Source organism: Stegostoma tigrinum, unplaced genomic scaffold, assembly GCF_030684315.1.
Source record: "Stegostoma tigrinum isolate sSteTig4 unplaced genomic scaffold, sSteTig4.hap1 scaffold_230, whole genome shotgun sequence".
NCBI classification, from domain to species: Eukaryota; Metazoa; Chordata; class Chondrichthyes; order Orectolobiformes; family Stegostomatidae; genus Stegostoma; species Stegostoma tigrinum.
Genome location: NW_026728164.1, coordinates 176,360 through 197,990, shown reverse-complemented (window position 1 = coordinate 197,990; position 21,631 = coordinate 176,360). Strand labels below are relative to the sequence as shown.

Below are 21,631 nucleotides of genomic sequence, written 5' to 3'. Positions count from 1 at the left end.
CTGATTCCAGCATCTACAGTTCTTGCCGTCTCAGTGGTGGAAAGCTGTTTTTCTGGCTGCAGCTCAGTGACGAGTTGTGTTCCGCATCGATGTGACTTCTGCTGTTTGTGATATATGTAAATGACTTGGTGGCAAATGTAAACGGGGGATTAGTAAGTTTGCAGATGATACAAGGACCAATGGACTTGTGGACAGCATGGAAGGTTGTCAAAGGACACAGCAAGATACAGACCAATTGCAAACTCGAGCGGAGAAATGGCCGAGGGAATTTAATCTGGGCAGGCATGAGGTGTTGCATTTTCGGAAACCAAGTGTTAAGGAAAGGGATACACAGTAAATGGCAGGACCCCAAACAGCAGTGAAGTCCAGAGGGATCTTGGGGTCCTAGACAATAACTCCCTGACAGTAGCCACACAAGTAGATGGGGTGGTCAAGAAGGCATGTCGCATGCTTGCCTTTATGCTGAGGGAAACTCAGTGTAAGAGTCAGGATGTCACATTGCAGCTTTACAAGACTTTGTTGAGACCACACAGAGTATTGCATTCAATTCTGGCCGCCACATTACACGAAGGATGTGCAGGCTTTGGACAGGGTGCAGAAGAGATTTACCAGCATGCTGACTGGAATAGAGGGTATGAACGAGAAGGAGGAGCTGGAAAAACTCTTCGTTTTCTCTGGAGCAGTAGAAGCTGAGAGCAGGCTTGATAGAAGTGTATAAAATTAGGAGATACATAAATACAGCTAACGGTCAGAAAATTTCTCCCCCGGAGTTCAAGTGTCCACTATTAGGGGGCATGCATTTAAGCTGAGGGGGGGGGGGAGTTCAAAAGAGATGTGAGGGGCAAATATTTCACACTGAGCATGTTAAAAGTGTGGAATACATTGCCCCGGGTGGTAGTGGATGCAGATACGATGAAAGCATTGAAAAGGGTCTTTTAGTTAAGTGCACGAATATGCAAGGAATGGAGGACTATGGATCAAGGACAGGCAGAAGGGATTTTTTCAGTTGTTGTCATGTTTGGCCCAACATGGTGGGCCAAAGGACACATTCCTGTTGCTGTCGTGTTCCAAGTTTTATGCTCACTTGTATCATGATTACAAAAAGTAGGATTGGGAAGAATTTTTGAGAAACGTTTGAGAACATTATTTCATGTAAGGACAAACGGGATAAGGATTAGGTGACACAGCACAAACAGATTTTGGAGCCCATGATGAATCATAGGGACCTCACAAGCACCAATGATCAGAGGGATCTCAGGATCTTGATATGTATTCCTGTTGATCCCCCAATGTAATGGACGAGGTCGTTGAAGTGGTTTGGAAGGCACATTGGATACTTGTCTTTTTTAGACTTAATATTAAGTGACAGAGTTTCAGAATAGGCAGGGTATGTACAAAATGTTGGTTAGACCCAACAGTGAAGTCAACGATGAGAAAATACAGTGAGACTTGGACAACGATCAGGCTTGGCCTGATAAAGGATAAGTTACATTTGCACCATACAAGTGCTAAGCAGCAATCAGCTCCAACAAGAGAGAATATGACCATATCCAAAAAATTCCATGTCCTTACACTCACATCATCCTTACATTTGTTTTTTTTTTCAGTGTGCAAGTGCTATGGAAGCCATGCAAGGCTACGGGCCAGGTGTTGGAAATCAGGTTAGAACAATTCAGTGCTTGTCCTTGACTGTCACAGAATCCGTGAGCTTAAGAATGTATTTCTCCTGTATTGCAGACTACTGAGGTGCTTGGCTATCCACTAAACCAAGGTTAACACTGATCTAAAACTAAACTGGGTCAGTGAAATAACCAGCAGTAGCCAGGTCCATGGTACAAACCACCCTGCTGTGGGACAGGGTCAGGCAAATCCAAGTGAGCGAGCGTGGTTGGAGACTCATTCATTGGGGGCATAGATTCTGTCGCCACATTTGAGACACCAGGGCTGTGTGTTGCTTCCCTGGTGCCAAGGTCAAGGACATCTCTGAGTGGTTGCAACAAATTCTTAAGGTGGAGGGTGAGCAGCCCAAGGCCACCGTGCACGTTGGTGCCAATGACATAGGCAGAAAGAGGGAAGACATCTTGCGGACTATGGACAAGGAGTTAGCAAACAGGCTGAAAGGCAGGACCCAGAGGGTAATAATTTATGGGTTGCCACGAGTGTCACATGTTAGAGAGTTGTCATAGAAAGATAGGTGAGATGAATGCATGGTTAAGGAGCTGGCACAGGGGGCAGGGTTTCCGGCTCATGGATAATTGGGACTGTTTCTGAGCAAGGGGTGACCTGCGCAAGAGGGATGGGAGGCAAGACGCTGTGAGCGGGACAGGACAGAGGGGACAACTTGTTGTGAGCGGGTTACGACGGAGGGGACAAGTGCCTGTGAGCAGATCAGGAAGGAGGGGCAAGTCGCTGTCAGCGGGACTGGGCTGCGGGGGGCCAAGTCGCTGTGAACGCGACAGGATTGCAGGGGGCAAATCGCTGTGAGCGGGACAGGGTTGTGGGGGCCAGTCCCCGTGAGCGGGACAGGGCTGCGGGGGCCAGTCCCTGTCAGCGGGACAGGGCTGCGGGGGGCAAATCGCTGTGAGCGGGACAGGGCTGTGAGGGCCAGTCCCTGTGAGCGGGTCAGGACTGAGGGGGCACATGGCTGTCAGCTGGACAGGGCTGCTGGGGCAAATCTCTGTCAGCGGGACTGGGCTGCGGGGGCAAGTCGCTGTCAGGGGGACCGGGCTGCGGGGGCAAATCGCTGTCAGGGGGACCGGGCTGCGGGGGCAAATCGCTGTCAGGGGGACCGGGCTGCGGGGGCAAATCGCTGTGAGCCAGTCAGGACGGAGGGGGCAAGTCGCTGTGAGCGGGTCAGGGCTGAGGGGCAAATCGCTGTGAGCAGGACAGGACTGCAGGGGGCCAGTCCCTGTGAGCGGGTCAGGGATGCGGGGGGGGAGTCACTGTTAGCGGGTCTGGACTGCAGGGGGCCATTCCCTGTGAGCGGGTCTGGGCTGCGGGGCCAGTCCCTGTCAGCGGGACAGGACTGAGGGGGCAAATCACTGTCAGCCGGACAGGGCTGCAGGGGCAAATCGCTGTCAGCGGGTCAGAGCTGCTGGGGACAGTCCCTGTCAGCGGGTCAGGGTGCGGGGGCAAGACCCCGTGAGCGGTTCAGGGCTGCGGTGGCAAATAGCTGTCAGCGGGTCAGGGGTGCGGGGGACAGTCCCTGTGAGCGGGACAGGGCTGGGGGGCCAGTCCCTGTGAGCGGGTCAGGGCTGGGGGGGCCAGTCCCTGTGAGCGGGTCAGGGCTGGGGGGGACAGTCCCTGTGAGAGGGCCAGGGCTGCAGGGGCAACTGGCTCTGAGTGCGTCAGGAGAGAGGGCGCAAGTCGCCGTGAGCGATTCAGGACGGAAAGGGCAAGTCGCCGTGGACGGGTGAAGACTGCAGGGGCAAGAGGCTGTGAGGGGTCAGGACAGCAGTGGCAAGAGGCTGGGGACGGGTAATGACAGAGGAGGCAAGTTGTTGTCAGTTGCTAAGTACTGCAGGGGCAAGTGGCTGTGCGCGGGTGAGGACGGAAGGGGGCAAGTGGCTGTCTGCGGGTGAGGACGGAGGGGGCAAGTGGCTGTGAGGAGGGGGGGTGGCGGAGGGTGGGGGGAATAGGAGGTGGAGCAGGAGGGTGGGGGAAACGAGGAGTAGGAGGAAGGGTGGGGGGGAAGGAGGAGGGTGGGGCGGGAATAAGGAGGAGGGGGTTGGGGCGGGAAGAAGGAGCAAGAGGGTGGGGCGGGAAGAAGGAGGAAGAGGGTGGGGGAAGAAGGAGGGGGTGGAAGAGGGTGGGGGTGAGAGGGGAGCATGGTGGGGGGAGGAGGAGGAGGGGGGAGGGGGGAGGAGGCGGAGGAGGAGGAGGGAGGGGGGAGGAGGCGGAGGAGGAGGAGGGTGGGTGGAGTGGAGGAGGAGGAGGAGGAGGAGAGTGGGGGGAGAGGAGGAGGAGGAGGAGGAGAGTGGGGGGAGAGGAGGAGGAGGAGGAGGAGAGTCGGGGGAGTGGAGGAGGAGGAGGAGGATGTGGGGAGTGGAGGAGGAGGAGGAGGGGGAGGGGAGTGGAGGAGGAGGAGGAGGAGGAGGAGGGGAGTGGAGGAGGAGGAGGAGGAGGAGGAGGAGGAGGAGGAGGAGGGTGGGGGGAGTGGAGGAAGAGGAAGTGGAGGAAGAGGAGGAGGAGGAGGAGGAGGAGGAGGGGGGGTGGCGGGAGTGGAGGAGGAGGTGGAGGAGGAGGAGGAGGAGGGTGGGGGGAGTGGAGGAGTGGAGGAGTAGGAGGAGGAGGAGGAGGAGGAGGGAGAGGGAGAGGGTAAGGAGGAGGGTGGTCGGGGGGAGGAGGAGGAGGGGGTGCGGGGAGAGATAATGGGAACTGCAGACGCTGGAGAATCCAGTTTAACAAAGTGTGGAGCTGGATGAACACAACAGGCCAAGCAGCATCTCAGGAGCACAAAAGCTGACGTTTCGGGCCCAGACCCTCTATCACAGACGGGGATGGGGTGGGGGAACTGGAATAAATAGGGAGAGAGGGGGAGGCGGACCGAAGATGGAGAGAAAACAAGCTTCAATATCTCCCCTTCCCCCACTGCATCCCCAAACCAGCTCAGCTCGTCCCCTCCCCCCACTGCATCCCAAAACCAGCTCAGCTCGCCCCCTCCCCCCACTGCATCCCAAAACCAGCTCAGCTCGTCCCCTCCCCCAACTGCATCCCAAAACCAGCTCGGCTCGTCCCCTCCCCCAACTGCATCCCAAACCTCTTCTTCCTCTCACCCATCCCTCTGTCCCACCTCAAGCCACACCTCCATTTCCTACATCTGCCTCATCCTGCCTCCTTGACCTATCCATCTTCCCTGGACTGACCTATCCTCACCCAACCTCACCTATACTCTCCTCTCTACCTATCTTGTTTTCTCTCCTTCTTCGGTCCGCCTCTCCCTCTCTCCCTATTTATTCCAGTTCCCTTTCCCCAACCCCGTCTCTGAAGAAGGGTCTAGGCCCGAAACGTCAGCTTTTTGCTCCTGAGATGCTGCTTGGCCTGCTGTGTTCATCCAGCTCCACACTTTGTTCACGTGGATTCTCCAGCATCTGCAGTTCCCCATATCTCTCCTCCTCCTCCTCCTCAACTCCTCCATTGCCCCGCAGCCCACTCCTCCTCCTTCCACCCCACCCTCCTCCTGCTCCGTGATAACAAAGGAGGAGCAAGAGGAGGGTTGGGGGGGAATGAGGAGGGGGGTAGGGGGTGGAAGGAGGAGGGTGGTCGGGGGGGAAGGAGAGGGGTTGGGGGGGAAAGGAGGAGGAGGAGGGTTGGGGGAATGAGGAGGAGGAGGGTGGGGGTTGGAAGGAGGAGGGGAGTAGGGGGTGGAAGGAGGAGGAGGGTCGGGGAAAGGGGGGGTTGGGGGGGAAAGGAGGAGCGTTGGGGGGAGAAAGGAGAGGGGTTGGTGGGGAAAGGAAGAGGAGGGTGGGGGGAAAGGAGGAGAAGGGTGGGGGTGGAAGGAGGAGGAGGGTGGGGGGTGGAAGGAGGAGGAGGGTAGGGGCTGGAAGGAGGAGGAGGGTTGGGGGTGGAAGGAGGAGGAGGACAGGGGTGGAAGGAGGAGGGGAGTAGGGGGTGGAAGGAGGAGGGGAGTAGGGGGGAAGAAGAGGAGGGTGGTGAGGGGGGAGGTGGAGGGTGGGGGCAAAGGAGGTTGTGGAGGAGGGTGGTGGGGAAAGGAAGAGGAGGTTGGGGGGTGGAAGGAGGAGGAGGGTGGGGGGGTGGAAGGAAGGGGAGGGTGGGGGTGTGGAAGGAAGGGGAGGGTGGGGGGGTGGAAAGAGGAAGAGGGTGGGGGGGTGGAAGGAGGAAGGGGGTGGGGGGGGTGGAAGGAGGAGGAGGGTGGGGGGGTGGAAGGAGGAGGGTGTGTGGGGAGGAGGAGGAGGGGGGCGGTGTTTGAGAGAGGGTCAGGACTGCAGGGGCCAGTCGCTGTGAGCAGGTCAGGAATGAGGGAGCAAGACGCTGTGAGCAGGTCAGGACAGAGGAGGCAAGTCGCTGTGAGCGGGTCGAGACAGCAGGGGCAAGTCGCTGTGAGCGTGTCAGGTCTGCAGGGGGCAAGTCCCTGTGAGCAGGACAGGGCTGCGGGGGACAGTCCCTGTGAGCGGGTGAGGGCTGCGGGGGACAGTCCCTGTGAGCGGGTCAGGGCTGCGGTGGCAAATAGCTGTCCGCGGGTCAGGGCTGCGGGGGCTGGTCCCCGGGAGCGGGACAGGGCTGCGGGGGCCGGTCCCCGGGAGCGGGACAGGGCTGCGGGGGCCGGTCCCCGAGAGCGGGTCAGGGCAGCGGGGGACGGTCCCCGTGAGCTGGTCAGGGCTGCGGGGGACGGTACCCGTGAGCGGGTCAGGACGGCAGGGGGCCAGTCCCTGTGAGCGGGTCAGGACTGCGGGGGCCATTCCCTGTGAACGGGTCCGGGCTGCGGGGGACAGTCCCTGTGAGCGGGACAGGGCTGCGGGGGACAGTCCCTGTGAGCGGGACAGGGCTGCGGGGGCAAATCGCTGTCAGCGGACCAGGGGTGCGGGGGCAAATAGCTATCAGGGGGTCAGGGGTGCGGTGGAAAATAGCAGACAGCGGGACAGGGGTGCGGCAGCCAGTACCTGTGAGCGGGTCAGCGCTGTGGGGGATAGTCCCTGTGAGCGGGTGAGGGCTGCGGTGGCAAATAGCTGTCAGCGGGACAGGGCTGCGGGGGCCAGTCCGTGAGCGGGTCAGGGTTGCGGTGGCAAATCGCTGTCAGCGGCACAGGGCTGTGTAGGCCAGTCCCTGTGAGCGGGTCAGGGCTGCGGTGGCAAATAGCTTTCAGGGGGTCAGGGCTGCGGGGGCAGTCCCTTTGAGGGGGTCAGGGCTGCGGGGGCAGTCCCTTTGAGGGGGTCAGGGTGCGGGGGCCGGTCCCCGTGAGCGGTTCAGGGCTGCGGGGGCCGGTCCCCGTGAGCGGTTCAGGGCTGCGGGGGCCGGTCCCCGTGAGCGGGTCAGGGCTGCGGGGGCCGGTCCCCGTGAGCGGGTCAGGGCTGCGGGGGCCGGTCCCCGTGAGCGGGTCAGGGCTGCGGGGGACGGTCCCCGTGAGCGGGTCAGGGCTGCGGGGGCCGGTCCCCGTGAGCGGGTCAGGGCTGCGGGGGCCGGTGCCCGTGAGCGGGTCAGGGCTGCGGGGGCCGGTCCCCGTGAGCGGGTCAGGGCTGCGGGGGCCGGTCCCCGTGAGCGGGTCAGGGCTGCGGGGGCAAATCGCAGTGAGCGGGTCAGGGCTGCGGGGGCCGGTCCCCGTGAGCGGGTCAGGGCTGCGGGGGACGGTCCCCGTGAGCGGGTCAGGGCTGCGGGGGCCGGTCCCCGTGAGCGGGTCAGGGCTGCGGGGGCCGGTGCCCGTGAGCGGGTCAGGGCTGCGGGGGCCGGTGCCCGTGAGCGGGTCAGGGCTGCGGGGGCCGGTCCCCGTGAGCGGGTCAGGGCTGCGGGGGCCGGTCCCCGTGAGCGGGTCAGGGCTGCGGGGGCAAATCGCAGCGAGCGGGTCAGGGCTGCGGGGGCCGGTGCCCGTGAGCGGGTCAGGGCTGCGGGGGCCGGTCCCCGTGAGCGGGTCAGGGCTGCGGGGGCCGGTCCCCGTGAGCGGGTCAGAGCTGCGGGGGCCGGTCCCCGTGAGCGGGTCAGAGCTGCGGGGGCCGGTCCCCGTGAGCGGGTCAGGGCTGCGGGGGCCGGTCCCCGTGAGCGGGTCAGGGCTGCGGGGGCCGGTCCCCGTGAGTGGGACAGGGCTGCGGGGGGACGGTCCCCGTGAGCGGGACAGGGCTGCGGGGGCCGGTCCCCGTGAGCGGGTCAGGGCCGCGGGGGACGGTCCCCGTGAGTGGGACAGGGTTGCGGGGGCCTTGTCCCCGTGAGCGGGACAGGGCTGCGGGGGCCTTGTCCCCGTGAGCGGGACAGGGCTGCGGGGGCCGGTCCCGGTGAGCGGGACAGGGCTGCGGGGGACGGTCCCCGTGAGCGGGACAGGGTTGCGTCGGCCTTGTCCCCGTGAGCGGGACAGGGCTGCGGGGGCCTTGTCCCCGTGAGCGGGACAGGGCTGCGGGGGCCGGTCACCGTCAGCGGGACAGGGCTGCGGGGGACGGTCCCCGTGAGCGGGACAGGGCCGCGGGGGACGGTCCCCGTGAGCGGGTCAGGGCTGCGGGGGACGGTCCCCGTGAGCGGGTCAGGGCTGCGGGCGACGGTCCCCGTGAGCGGGTCGGGGCTGCGGGCGACGGTCCCCGTGAGCGGGTCGGGGCTGCGGGCGACGGTCCCCGTGAGCGGGTCGGGGCTGCGGGCGACGGTCCCCGTGAGCGGGACAGGGCTGCGGGGGCAAATGGCTGTCAGCGGGTCAGGGGGGTGGGGGCAAATAGCGATCAGGGGGTCAGGGCTGCGGTGGCAAATAGCAGACAGCGGGACAGGGCTGCGGGTGGGTAGTCCCTGTGAGCAGGTCAGGGGTGCGGGGGACAGTCCCTGTGACCGGGTCAGGGCTGCGCCGGACAGTCCCTGTGAGCGGGTCAGGGCTGCGGGGGACAGTCCCTGTGGGCGGGTCAGGGCTGCGGGGGACAGTCCCTGTGGGCGGGTCAGGGCTGCGGGGGACAGTCCCTGTGACCGGCTCAGGGCTGCAGTGGCATAACGCTGTCAGCGGGACAGGGCTGCGGGGGCCGGTCCCCGCGAGCGGGACAGGGCTACGGGGGACCCTTCCTGTGAGCAGGTCCAGGCTGCGGGGGCCAGTCCCTGTGAGCGGGACAGGGCTGCGGGGGCAAATCGCTGTCAGCGGGACAGGGCTGCGGGGGCCAGTACCTGTCAGCGGGTCAGGGGGTGCGGGTGCGGGGGCAAGACCCTGTGAGCGGTTCAGGGCTGTGGTGGCAAATATCTGTCCGGGGTCAGGGGTGCGGGGGAGCCGGTCCCCGTGAGCGGGACAGGGCTGCGGGGTCCGGTCCCCGTGAGCGGGACAGGGCTGCGGGGGCCGGTCCCCGTGAGCGGGGCAGGGCCGCGGGGGACGGTCCCCGTGAGCGGGTCAGGGCCGCGGGGGACGGTCCCCGTGAGCGGGTCAGGGCCGCGGGGGACGGTCTCCGTGAGCGGGTCAGGGCTGCGGGCGACGGTCCCCGTGAGCGGGACAGGGCTGCGGGGGCAAATGGCTGTCAGCGGGTCAGGGGTGCGGGGGCAAATAGCGATCAGGGGGTCAGGGCTGCGGTGGCAAATAGCAGACAGCGGGACAGGGCTGCGGGGGGGTAGTCCCTGTGAGCAGGTCAGGGGTGCGGGGGACAGTCCCTGTGAGCGGGTCAGGGCTGAGGGGGCCAGTCCCTGTCTGCGGGACAGGGCTGAGGGGACCAGTCCCTGTCTGCGGGACAGAGCTGAGGGGACCAGTCCCTGTCAGCGGGACAGGACTGCGGGGGCAAATCGCTGTGAGCGGGTCAGGGCTGCGGGGACCATTCCCTGTGAGCCGGTCAGGGCTGCGGGGGCCAGTCCCTGAGCGCGGGTCAGGGCTGCGGGGGCCAGTCCCTGTGAGCGGGTCAGGGCTGCGGGGGACAGTCCCTGTGAGCGGGTCAGGGCTGCGGGGCCAAGTCCCTGTAAGCGGGACAGGGCTGCGGGGGCCAGTCCCGATGAGTGGGACAGGGCTATGGGGGCCAGTCCCTGTCCGCGTGACAGGGCTTCGGGGGCCGGACGCCGTCAGCGCGACAGGGCTGCGGGGGCCGGACCCCGTGAGCGGGTCTGGGCTGCGGGGGCCAGACCCCGTCAGTGGGACAGGGCTGCGGGGGCCGGCCCCCGTCAGTGGGACAGGAATGACGGGGCAAGTCGCTGCGAGCACGACAGGACTGGAGGGGGCAAGTCGCTGTGAGCGGGTCAGGGCTGCTGGGGCCAGTCCCTGTGAGCGGGTCAGGGCTGCGGGAGCGAGCCGCTGTCAGCGGGACAGGGCTGCGGGGGAAAGTTGCTGTCAGCGGGACAGGGCTGCGGGGGCAAGTCGCTGTGAGCGGGTCAGGGCTGTGGGGGCCAGCCGCTGTGAGCGGGTCAGGGCTGTGGGGGCCAGTACCTGTTAGCGGGTCTCAGCTGCGGATGCCAGTCCCTGTGAGCGGGTCAGGGCTGCGGGGGTCAGTCCCGATGAGCGGGTCAGGACTGAGGGAGCAAGTCGCTGTGAGCGTGACTGGACTGCATGGGGCAAACCGCTGTGAGCGGGACAGGAGTGCGGGGGCAAACCGCTGTGAGCGGGACAGGAGTGCGGGGGCAAATCGCTGTCAGCGGGACAGGGCTGCGCGGGCAAATCGCTGTCAGCGGGACAGGGCTGCGCGGGCAAATCGCTGTCAGCGGGACAGGGCTGCGCGGGCAAATCGCTGTCAGCGGGACAGGGCTGCGCGGGCCAGTCCCTGTCTGCAGGACAGGACTGCAGGGGACAAATCGCTGAGAGCGGGTCAGAGCTGCGGGTGCCAGTCCCTGTGAGTGGGTCAGGGATGCGGGGGCCAGTCCCTGTCAGCGGGACAGCATTGCGGGTGCCAGTCCCTGTCAGCAGGACAGGGCTGCGGGGGCCAGTCCCTGTGAGCGGGACAGGGCTGTGGGGGCCAGTCCCTGCGAGCGGGTCTGACTGCAGGGGGCCAGTCCCTGTGAGTGGGTCAGGGCTGCGGGGGCCAGTCCCTGTGAGGGGGTCAGGGCTGCGGCCACAGGCCGCTGTGAACGGGACAGGGCTGCGGGGGGCAATATGCTGTGAGCGGGTCAGGGCGGCGGGGCCAGGGTCCCTGTGAGCGGGTCAGGGCTGCGGGGCCCAGTCCCTGTGAGCGGGACACGGCTGCGGGGGGCAGTACGCTGTGAGCGGGTCAGGGCTGCGGGGGCCAGTCCCTGTTAGTGTGTCAGGGCTGCGGGGGCCAGTCGGTGTGAGCGGGACAGTGCCCCGGGGCCCATACCTGTCAGTGGGACAGGGCTGCGGGGCCCAGTCTGCTGTGAGCGGGACAGGGCTGCGGGGTGCAGTCCGCTGTGAGCAGGACACGGCTGCGGGGCCCAGTCCCTGTGAGCGGGTCAGGGCTGTGGGGCCCAGTCCCTGTGAGCGGGTCAGGGCTGCGGGGGCCAGACACTGTGAGCGGGAAACATCTGCGGGGGACAGTACGGTGTGAGCGGGTCAGGGCCGCGGGGGACAAGTCGCTGTCGGCGGGTCAGGGATGCAGTGGCCAGTCCCTGTGAGCGGGACACGGCTGCGGGGGCCAGTATCTCTGAGCGGGACAGGGCTGCGGGGCCCAGTCCCTGTGAGCGGGAGAGGGCTGCATGGCCCAGTTCCTGTGAGCGGGTCAGGGATGCGGGGGCCAGTCACTGTGCGCGGGTCAGGGCTGCGGTGGCTCGTCCCTGTGAGCGGGACAGGGCTGCGGGGGGCAGTACGCTGTGAGCGGGACATGGCTGCGGGGCCCAGTCCCAGTGAGCGGGTCAGGGCTGTGGGGCCAGCCACTGTGAGCGGGACAGGGCTGCGGGGCCCCGTCCCTGTGAGCGGGACAGGGCTGCGGGGCCCAGTCCCTGTGAGCGGGACAGGGCTGCGGGGCCCAGTCCCTGTGAGCGGGACATGGATGCGAGGCCCAGTCCGCTGTGAGCGGGACACGGCTGCGGGGCCCAGTCACTGTGCGCGGGTCAGGGCTGCGGTGGCTAGTCCCTGTGAGCGGGACAGGGCTGGGGGGTGCAGTAAGCTGTGAGCGGGTCAGGGCTGCGGGGGCCAGTCACTGTGAGCAGGGCACGGCTGCGGGGGCCAGTCCCTGTGAGCGGGTCAGGGCTGCGGGGGCCAGTCCCTGTGAGCGGGTCAGGGCTGCGGGGGCAGGCCGCTGTGAGCGGGTCAGGGCGGCGGGGGCAGGCCGCTGTGAGCGGGTCAGGGCGGTGGGGGCAGGCCGCTGTGAGCGGGTCAGGGCGGCGGGGGCAGGCCGCTGTGAGCGGGTCAGGGCGGTGGGGGCAGGCCGCTGTGAGCGGGTCAGGACTGAGGGGTCATCTCGCTGTGAACGGGACAGGGCTGCAGGGGGCAATACGCTGTGTGCGGGTCAGGGCTGCGGGGCGCAATACGCTGTGAGCGGGTCAGGGCGGCGGGGCCCAGGCCGCTCTGAGCAGGTCAGGCCTGCGGGAGCCAGTCCCTGTGAGCGGGTCAGTGCTGCGGGGGCCAGTCCCTGTGAGCGGGTCAGTGCTGCGGGGCCAAGTCCCTGTAAGCGGGACAGGGCTGCGGGGGCCAGTCCCTGTGAGCGGGACTGGGCTGCGGGGGCCAGTCCCTGTGAGCGGGACATGGATGCGAGGCCCAGTCCGCTGTGAGCGGGACACGGCTGCGGGGCCCAGTCACTGTGCGCGGGTCAGGGCTGCGGTGGCTGGTCCCTGTGAGCGGGACAGGGCTGGGGGGTGCAGTAAGCTGTGAGCGGGTCAGGGCTGCGGGGGCCAGTCACTGTGAGCAGGGCACGGCTGCGGGGGCCAGTCCCTGTGAGCGGGTCAGGGCTGCGGGGGCCAGTCCCTGTGAGCGGGTCAGGGCTGCGGGGGCAGGCCGCTGTGAGCGGGTCAGGGCGGCGGGGGCAGGCCGCTGTGAGCGGGTCAGGGCGGCGGGGGCAGGCCGCTGTGAGCGGGTCAGGGCGGCGGGGGCAGGCCGCTGTGAGCGGGTCAGGGCGGCGGGGGCAGGCCGCTGTGAGCGGGTCAGGGCGGTGGGGGCAGGCCGCTGTGAGCGGGTCAGGACTGAGGGGTCATCTCGCTGTGAACGGGACAGGGCTGCAGGGGGCAATACGCTGTGTGCGGGTCAGGGCTGCAGGGCGCAATACGCTGTGAGCGGGTTAGGGCGGCGGGGCCCAGGCCGCTCTGAGCAGGTCAGGCCTGCGGGAGCCAGTCCCTGTGAGCGGGTCAGTGCTGCGGGGGCCAGTCCCTGTGAGCGGGTCAGTGCTGCGGGGCCAAGTCCCTGTAAGCGGGACAGGGCTGCGGGGGCCAGTCCCTGTGAGCGGGACTGGGCTGCGGGGGCCAGTCCCTATGAGTGGGACAGGGCTGCGGGGGCCAGTCCCTGTCCGCGCGACAGGGCTTCGGGGGCCGGACGCCGTCAGCGCGACAGGGCTGCGGGGGCCGGACCCCGTGAGCGGGTCTGGGCTGCGGGGGCTGGCCCCCGTCAGTGGGACAAGGCTGCGGGGGCCGGCCCCCGTCAGTGGGACAGGAATGAAGGGGCAAGTCACTGTGAGCGCGACAGGACTGCAGGGGGCAAGTCGCTGTGAGCGCGACAGGGCTGTGGGGGCCAGTCCCTGTGAGCAGGTCAGGGCTGCGGGGCAAGTCGCTGCGAGCACGACAGGACTGGAGGGGGCAAGTCGCTGTGGGCGGGTCAGGGCTGTTGGTGCCAGTCCCTGTGAGTGGGTCAGGACTGAGGGGGCAGGCGGCTGTGAGCGGGTCAGGACTGCTGGGGGCAATACGCTGTGAGCGGGTCAGGGCTTCGGGGCCCAGGCCTCTGTGAGCGGGTCAGGGCGGCGGGGCCAGGGTCCCTGTGAGCGGGACAGGGCTGCGGGGTCCAGGCCGCTGTTAGCAGGTCAGGGCAGCGGGACCAGGGTCCCTGTGAGCAGTCAGGGCTGCGGGGGCCAATCCCTGTGAGGGGGTCAGGGCGGCGGCGGCAAGTCGCTGTGAGCAGGCCAGGGCTGCAGGGGGCAAGTCGCTGTGAGCGGGTCAGGGCTGCAGGGGGCAAGTTGCTGTGCGCGGGTCAGGGCTGCGGGACGCAGTCCCTGTGAGCGGGACAGGGCTTCGGGGCCCAGGCCACTGTGAGCGGGTCAGGGCTTCGGGGCCCAGGCCGCTGTGAGCGGCTCACGGCTGCGGGGCCCAGTCCATGTCAGCGGGTCAGGGCGGCGGGGGCAGGCCGCTGTGAGCGGGTCAAGGCGCAGGGGTCAGGCCGCTGTGAGCGGGACAGGTCTGCGGGGCCCAGGCCGCTGCGAGCCTGTCAGGGCGGCGGGGGAAGGCCGCTGTGAGCGGGTCAGGGCTTCGGGGCCCAGGCCACTGCGAGCGGGTCAGGACTGAGGGGGCAGGCCGCTGTGAGCGGGTCAGGGCGGCGGGGCCAGGGTCCCTGTGAGCGGGACAGGGCTGCGGGGCCGAGGCCGCTGTTAGCAGGTCAGGGCGGCGGGGCCCGGTCCCTGTCAGCGCGACAGGGCTGCGGGGGCCAGTCCGGGAGCGGGACAGGGCTGCGGGGCCCAGTCCCTGTGTGCGGGACAGGGCTGCGGGGCCAAGTCCCTGTGAGTGGGTCAGGGCTGCAGGGGCCAGACCCTGTAAGCGGGACACGGCTGCGGGGGGCAGTACGCTGTGAGCGGGACAGGACTGCGGGGGGCAAGTCGCTGTGAGCGGGTCAGGACTGCTGGGGGCCAGGCCATGTGAGCGGGACACGGCTGCAGGGGGCAATACCTTGTGAGTGGGACAGGGCTGCGCGGGCCAGTCCCTGTGGGCGGGTCAGGACTGCAGGGGGCAAGTCGCTGTGAGCGGGTCAGGACTGCGGGGCAAAGGCCCTGTGAGTGGGTCAGGGCTCCGGGGGCCAGACCCTGTAAGCGGGACACGGCTGCGGGGGGGCAGTACGCTGTGAGCGGGACAGGACTGCGGGAGGCAAATCTGCTGTGAGCGGGACACGGCTGTCGGGGGCAGTACGCTGTGAGCGGGTCAGGGCTGCGGGGGCCAGTCCCTGTTAGTGGGTCAGGGCGGCGGGGGCAAGTCGCTTTGAGCAGGACAGGACTGCAGGGGGCAATACGCTGTGAGCAGGACAGGGCAGCGGGGCCCAGTCCCTGTGAGCGGGATAGGGCTGGGGGACCCAGTCCCTGTCAGAGGGACAGGGCTGCAGGGGCAAGCCGCTGTGAGCGGGTCAGGGCTTCGGGGCCCAGGTCGCTGTGAGCGGGTCAGGGCTGCGGGGCCCAGGCCGCTGTGAGCAGGTCAGGGCTGCGGGGCCCAGGCCGCTGTGAGCAGGTCAGGGCTGCGGGGGACAAGACCATGTGAGCGGGACAGGGCTGCGCGGGCCAGTCCCTGTTAGTGGGTCAGGGCTGCGGGGGCCAGACCCTGTAAGTGGGACACGGCTGCGGGGGGCAGTACGCTGTGAGCGGGACAGGACTGCGGGGGGCAAGTTGCAGTGAGCGGGTCCGGACTGCGGGGTCCCGTCCCTGTGAGCGGGACATGGCTTCAGGGGGCAATACCTTGTGAGTGGGACGGGGCAGCGGGGCCCAGAACCTGTGAGCGGGACAGGGCTGCGCGGGCCAGTCCCTGTGGGCGGGACACGGCTGCGGGGGGCAGTAAGCTGTGAGCGGGACAGGACTGCGGCGGCCAAGTCGCTGTGAGCGGGTCAGGACTGCAGGGCCAAGTCCCTGTGAGTGGGACAGGGCTGCGGGGGTCAGACCCTGTGAGCGGGAAATGTCTGCGGTGGCTAGTCCCTGTGAGCGGGACAGGGCTGCGGGGGTCAGACCCTGTGAGCGGGAAATGTCTGCGGGGCCCAGTCCCTGTGACCGGGTCAGGGCTGTTGGGCCCAGTCCCTGTGAGCGGGACAGGGCTGCGGGGGCCAGACCCTGTGAGTGGGAAATGTCTGCGGTGGCTAGTCCCTGTGAGCGGGACAGGGCTGCGGGGGGCAGTACACTGTAAGCGGGATAGGGCTGCAGGGCCCAGTCCGCTGTGAGCGGGACACGGCTGTCGGGGGCAGGACGCTGTGAGCGGGTCAGGGCTGCGGGGGCCAGACCCTGTTAGTTGGTCAGGGCTGCGGGGGCCAGTCGCTGTGAGCAGGACAGTGCTCCGGGGCCCAGTCCCTGTGAGCGGGACAAGGCTGCAGGGTCAGTACGCTGTGAGCGGGACAGGGCTGCGGGGCCCAGTCCCTGTGAGCGGGTCAGGGCTATTGGGCCCAGTCCCTGTGAGCGGGTCAGGGCTGCGGGGGCCAGACCCTGTGAGCGGGAAACGTCTGCGGGGGGCAGTACGCTGTGAGCGGGTCTGGGCTGCGATGGCTAGTCCCTGTGAGCGGGACAGGGCTGCGGGGGACAGTACGCTGTGAGCGGGACACGGCTGCGGGGCCCAGTCCCCGTGAGCAGATCAGGGCTGTGGGGGCCAGTTCCTGTGAGCGGGACACGGCTGCTGGGGGGCAGTACGCTGTGAGCGGGTCAGGGCTGCGGGGGCCCGTCCCTGAGAGCGGGACACGGCTGCGGGGGGCAATACCATGTGAGCGGGACAGGGCTGCGGGGCCCAGTCCGCTGTGAGCAGGACACGGCTGCGCGGGCCAGTCCCTGTGAGCGGGACACGGCAGCGGGGGGCAATACGCTGTGAGTGGGACAGGGCTGCAGGGCCCAGTCCCTGTGAGCGGGACAGGGCTGCGGGGCCCAGCCCCTGTGAGCGGGTCAGGGCTGTTGGGCCCAGTCCCTCTGAGCGGGACAGGGCTGCGGGGTCCAGTCCGCTGTGAGCAGGATACGGCTGCGGGGGGCAGTACGCTGTGAGCGGGACAGGACTGCTGAGGGCCAGTCCCTGTTCATGGGCTACAGCTACGGGGGGGCAGTCCCAGTGAGCGGGTCAGGGCTGCTGGGGGCAGGACACTGTAACCGGGACAGCGCTGCAGGGCCCAGTCCTTGTGAGCGGGACAGGGCTGCCGGGGGCAGTATGCTGTGAGCGGGACACGGCTGTCGGGGGCAGTACGCTGTGAGTGGGTCAGGGCTGCGGGGGCCAGTACCTGCTCGTGGGTCAGGGCTGCGGGGGCCAGTCGCTGTGAGCGGGACAAGGCTGCAGGGTCAGTACGCTGTGAGCGGGACAGGGCTGCGGGGCCCAGTCCCTGTGAGCGGGTCAGGGCTGTTGGGCCCAGTCCCTGTGAGCGGGACAGGGCTGCGGGGCCCAGTCCCTGTGAGCGGGTCAGGGCTGTTGGGCCCAGTCCCTGTGAGCGGGTCAGGGCTGCGGGGGCCAGACCCTGTGAGCGGGACACGTCTGCAGGGCCCAGTCCCTGTGAGCGGGACACGGCTGCGGGGACCAGTCCGCTGTGAGCAGGACACGGCTGCGGGGGGAAGTACGCTGTGAGCGGGACAGGGCTGCGGGGCCCAGTCCCTGTGAGCGGGACAGGGCTGCGGGGCCCAGTCCCTGTGAGCGGGTCAGGGCTGTTGGGCCCAGTCCCTGTGAGCGGGTCAGGGCTGCGGGGGCCAGACCCTGTGAGCGGGACAGTGCTGCGGGGGGGCAATACCCTGTGAGCGGGACAGGGCTGCGGGGCCCAGTCCGCTGTGAGCGGGACAGGGCTGCGTGGGCCAGTCCCTGTGAGCGGGACACGGCTGCGGGAGGCAGTACGCTGTGAGCGGGTCAGGGCTGCGGGGGCCAGTCCCTGTTAGTGGGTCAGGGCTGCGGGGGCTGGTCGCTGTGAGCGGGACAGTGCTCCGGGGCCCAGTCCCTGTGAGCAGGAAAGGGCTGGGGGGCCCAGTCCCTGTTAGCGGGACACGGCTGCGGGGGGCAGTAACTGTGAGCGGGTCAGGGCTGCGGGGGGCAGTACGCTGTGAGCGGGACAGGGCTGCGGGGCCCAGTCCATGTGAGAAGATCAAGGCTGTGGGGGCCAGTACCTGTGAGCGGGACAGGATTGCGGGGGCATTACGCTGTGAGCGGGACAGGACTGCAGGGGGCAAGTCGGTGTGAGCGGGTCAAGGCAGCGGCGGCCTGTCCATGTGAGCAGGTCAGGGCTGCGGGGCCCAGTCCCTGTGAGAAGATCAGGGCTGTGGGGGCCAGTCCCTGTGAGTGGGACAGGGCTGCGGGGGGCAAGTCGCTGTCAGCGGGTCAGGACTGCTGGGGGCCAGTCCCTGTCAGCGGGTCAGGGCTGTGGGGCCCATCCCCGTCAGCGGGACAGGGCTGAGGGGCCCAGTCCCTGTGAGCGGGACAGGGCTGCGAGGCCCAATTCCTGTGAGCGGGTCAGGGCTGCGGGGGCCCGTCCCTGTGAGCGGGACACGGCTGCGGGGGGCAATACCCTGTGAGCGGGACAGGGCTGCGCGGCCCAGTCTGCTGTGAGCGGGACAGGGCTGCGCGGGCCAGTCCCTGTGAGCGGGACACGGCTGCGGGGGGCAGTACGCTGTGAGTGGGACAGGGCTGCAGGGCCCAGTCCCTGTGAGTGGGACAGGGCTGCAGGGCCCAGTCCCTGTGAGCGGGTCAGGGCTGCGGGGCCCAGTCCCTGTGAGCGGGTCAGGGCTGTTGGGCCCAGTCCCTCTGAGTGGGTCAGGGCTGCGGGGGCCAGACCCTGTGAGCGGGAAACGTCTGCGGTGGCTAGTCCCTGTGAGCGGGACTGGGCTGCGAGGTCCAGTCCGCTGTGAGCAGGACACGGCTGCGGGGGGCAGTACGGCTGAGGGCTAGTCCCTGTTAGTGGGCCACAGCTACGGGGGGCAGTCCCTGTGAGCGGGTCAGGGCTGCTGGGGGCAGTACGCTGTGAGCGGGACAGGACTGTCGGGGGGCAAGTCGCTGTGAGTGGGTCAGGACTGCTGGGGGCCAGTCGCTGTGAGCGGGACAGGGCTGGGGGGGCCAGTACCTGTGAGCGGGACACGGCTGCGGGGGGCAGTACGCTGTAAGCGGGACAGGACTGCGGGGGGCAAGTCGGTGTGAGCGGGTCAGGGCTGCAGGGGGCAGTACACTGTAAGCGGGATAGGGCTGCAGGGCCCAGTCCGCTGTGAGCGGGACTCGGCTGTCGGGGGCAGTACGCTGTGAGCGGGTCAGGGCTGCGGGGGCCAGACCCTGTTAGTTGGTCAGGGCTGCGGGGGCCAGACCCTGTGAGTGGGAAATGTCTGCGGTGGCTAGTCCCTGTGAGCGGGACAGGGCTGCGGGGGGCAGTACACTGTGAGCGGGATAGGGCTGCAGGGCCCAGTCCGCTGTGAGCGGGACTCGGCTGTCGGGGGCAGTACGCTGTGAGCGGGTCAGGGCTGCGGGGGCCAGACCCTGTTAGTTGGTCAGGGCTGCGGGGGCCAGTCGCTGTGAGCAGGACAGTGCTCCGGGGCCCAGTCCCTGTGAGCGGGACAAGGCTGCAGGGTCAGTACGCTGTGAGCGGGACAGGGCTGCGGGGCCCAGTCCCTGTGAGCGGGTCAGGGCTGTTGGGCCCAGTCCCTGTGAGCGGGTCAGGGCTGCGGGGGCCAGACCCTGTGAGCGGGAAACGTCTGCGGGGGGCAGTACGCTGTGAGCGGGTCTGGGCTGCGATGGCTAGTCCCTGTGAGCGGGACAGGGCTGCGGGGGCCAGTCCCTGTGAGCGGGACATGGCTGCTGGGTGGGCAGTACGCTGTGAGCGGGTCAGGGATGCGGGGGCAAGTCCCTGTTAGTGGGTCAGGGCTGCGGGGGCCAGTCGCTGTGAGCGGGACAGTGCTCCGGGGCCCAGTCCCTGTGAGCGGGACATGGCTCAGAGGCCCAGTCCGCTGTGAGCGGGACAGGGCTGCGGGGGGCAGTACCTGTGAGCGGGTCAGGGCTGCCGGGGGCAGTACGCTGTGAGCGGGACAGGGCTGCGGGGCCCAGTCCGCTGTGAGTGGGACACGGCTGTCGGGGGCAGTACGCTGTGAGCGGGTCAGGGCTGCGGGGGCCAGTCTCTGTTAGTGGGTCAGGGCTGCGGGGGCCAGTCGCTGTGAGTAGGACAGTGCTCCGGGGCCCAGTCCCTTTTAGCGGGACACGGCTGCAGGGGGCAGTACGCTGTGAGCGGGACAGAGCTGCGGGGCCCAGTCCCTGTTCGCGGGACACGGCTGCGGGGGGCAGTACGCTGTGAGCGGGTCAAGGCAGCAGCGGCCAGTCCATGTGAGCAGGTCAGGGCTACGGGGGAAGGTCCCTGTGAGCGGGACAGGACTGCGGCGTGCAAGTCGCTGTGAGCGGGTCAGGACTGCTGGGGCCCATTCCCGTCAGCGGGACAGGGCTGAGGGGCCCAGTACCTGTGAGCGGGACAGGGCTGCGGGGGGGCAATACCATGTGAGCGGGACAGGGCTGCAGGGCCCAGTCCACTGTGAGCGGGACAGGACTGCGGGGGGCAAGTCGCTGTGAGCGGGTCAGGACTGCTGGGGGCCAGGCCATGTGAGCGGGACACGGCTGCAGGGGGCAATACCTTGTGAGTGGGACAAGGCTGCGCGGGCCAGTCCCTGTGGGCGGGTCAGGACTGCAGGGGGCAAGTCGCTGTGAGCGGGTCAGGACTGCGGGGCAAAGGCCCTGTGAGTGGGTCAGGGCTCCGGGGGCCAGACCCTGTAAGCGGGACACGGCTGCGGGGGGGCAGTACGCTGTGAGCGGGACAGGACTGTGGGAGGCAAATCTGCTGTGAGCGGGACACGGCTGTCGGGGGCAGTACGCTGTGAGCGGGTCAGGGCTGCGGGGGCCAGTCCCTGTTATTGGGTCAGGGCGGCGGGGGCCAGTCGCTGTGAGCGGGACAGGGCGGTGGGGGCAAGTCGCTTTGAGCAGGACAGGACTGCAGGGGGCAATACGCTGTGAGCAGGACAGGGCAGCGGGGCCCAGTCCCTGTGAGCGGGATAGGGCTGGGGGTCCCAGTCCCTGTCAGAGGGACAGGGCTGCAGGGGCAAGCCGCTGTGAGCGGGTCAGGGCTTCGGGGCCCAGGCCGCTGTGAGCGGGTCAGGGCTGCGGGGCCCAGGCCGCTGTGAGCAGGTCAGGGCTGCGGGGGCCCGTCCCTGTGAGCAGGACACGGCTGCGGGGGACAAGACCATGTGAGCGGGACAGGGCTGCGCGGGCCAGTCTCTGTTAGTGGGTCAGGGCTGCGGGGGCCAGACCCTGTAAGCGGGACACGGCTGCGGGGGGCAGTACGCTGTGAGCGGGACAGGACTGCAGGGGGCAAGTTGCAGTGAGCGGGTCCGGACTGCGGGGTCCCGTCCCTGTGAGCGGGACATGGCTTCAGGGGGCAATACCTTGTGAGTGGGACGGGGCAGCGGGGCCCAGTACCTGTGAGCGGGACAGGGCTGCGCGGGCCAGTCCCTGTGGGCGGGACACGGCTGCGGGGGGCAGTAAGCTGTGAGCGGGACAGGACTGCGGCGGCCAAGTCGCTGTGAGCGGGTCAGGACTGCAGGGCCAAGTCCCTGTGAGTGGGACAGGGCTGCGGGGGTCAGGCCCTGTGAGCGGGAAATGTCTGCGGTGGCTAGTCCCTGTGAGCGGGACAGGGCTGCGGGGGTCAGACCCTGTGAGCGGGAAATGTCTGCGGGGCCCAGTCCCTGTGAGCGGGTCAGGGCTGTTGGGCCCAGTCCCTGTGAGCGGGACAGGGCTGCGGGGGCCAGACCCTGTGAGTGGGAAATGTCTGCGGTGGCTAGTCCCTGTGAGCGGGATAGGGCTGCGGGGGGCAGTACACTGTAAGCGGGATAGGGCTGCAGGGCCCAGTCCGCTGTGAGCGGGACACGGCTGTCGGGGGCAGTACGCTGTGAGCGGGTCAGGGCTGCGGGGGCCAGACCCTGTTAGTTGGTCAGGGCTGCGGGGGCCAGTCGCTGTGAGCAGGACAGTGCTCCGGGGCCCAGTCCCTGTGAGCGGGACAAGGCTGCAGGGTCAGTACGCTGTGAGCGGGACAGGGCTGCGGGGCCCAGTCCCTGTGAGCGGGTCAGGGCTGTTGGGCCCAGTCCCTGTGAGCGGGTCAGGGCTGCGGGGGCCAGACCCTGTGAGCGGGAAACGTCTGCGGGGGGCAGTACGCTGTGAGCGGGTCTGGGCTGCGATGGCTAGTCCCTGTGAGCGGGAAACGTCTGCGGGGGGCAGTACGCTGTGA

The 21,631-nt window shown here is 68.0% G+C and overlaps 1 long non-coding RNA gene across 2 annotated transcripts in view; it reads right to left on the bottom strand.

Annotated features, from left to right (window-relative positions):
• LOC132207953 (uncharacterized) overlaps positions 1 to 21,631 on the bottom strand; it is a 166,646-nt gene that overhangs the window by 37,503 nt on the left and 107,512 nt on the right. The window lies entirely within an intron of this gene.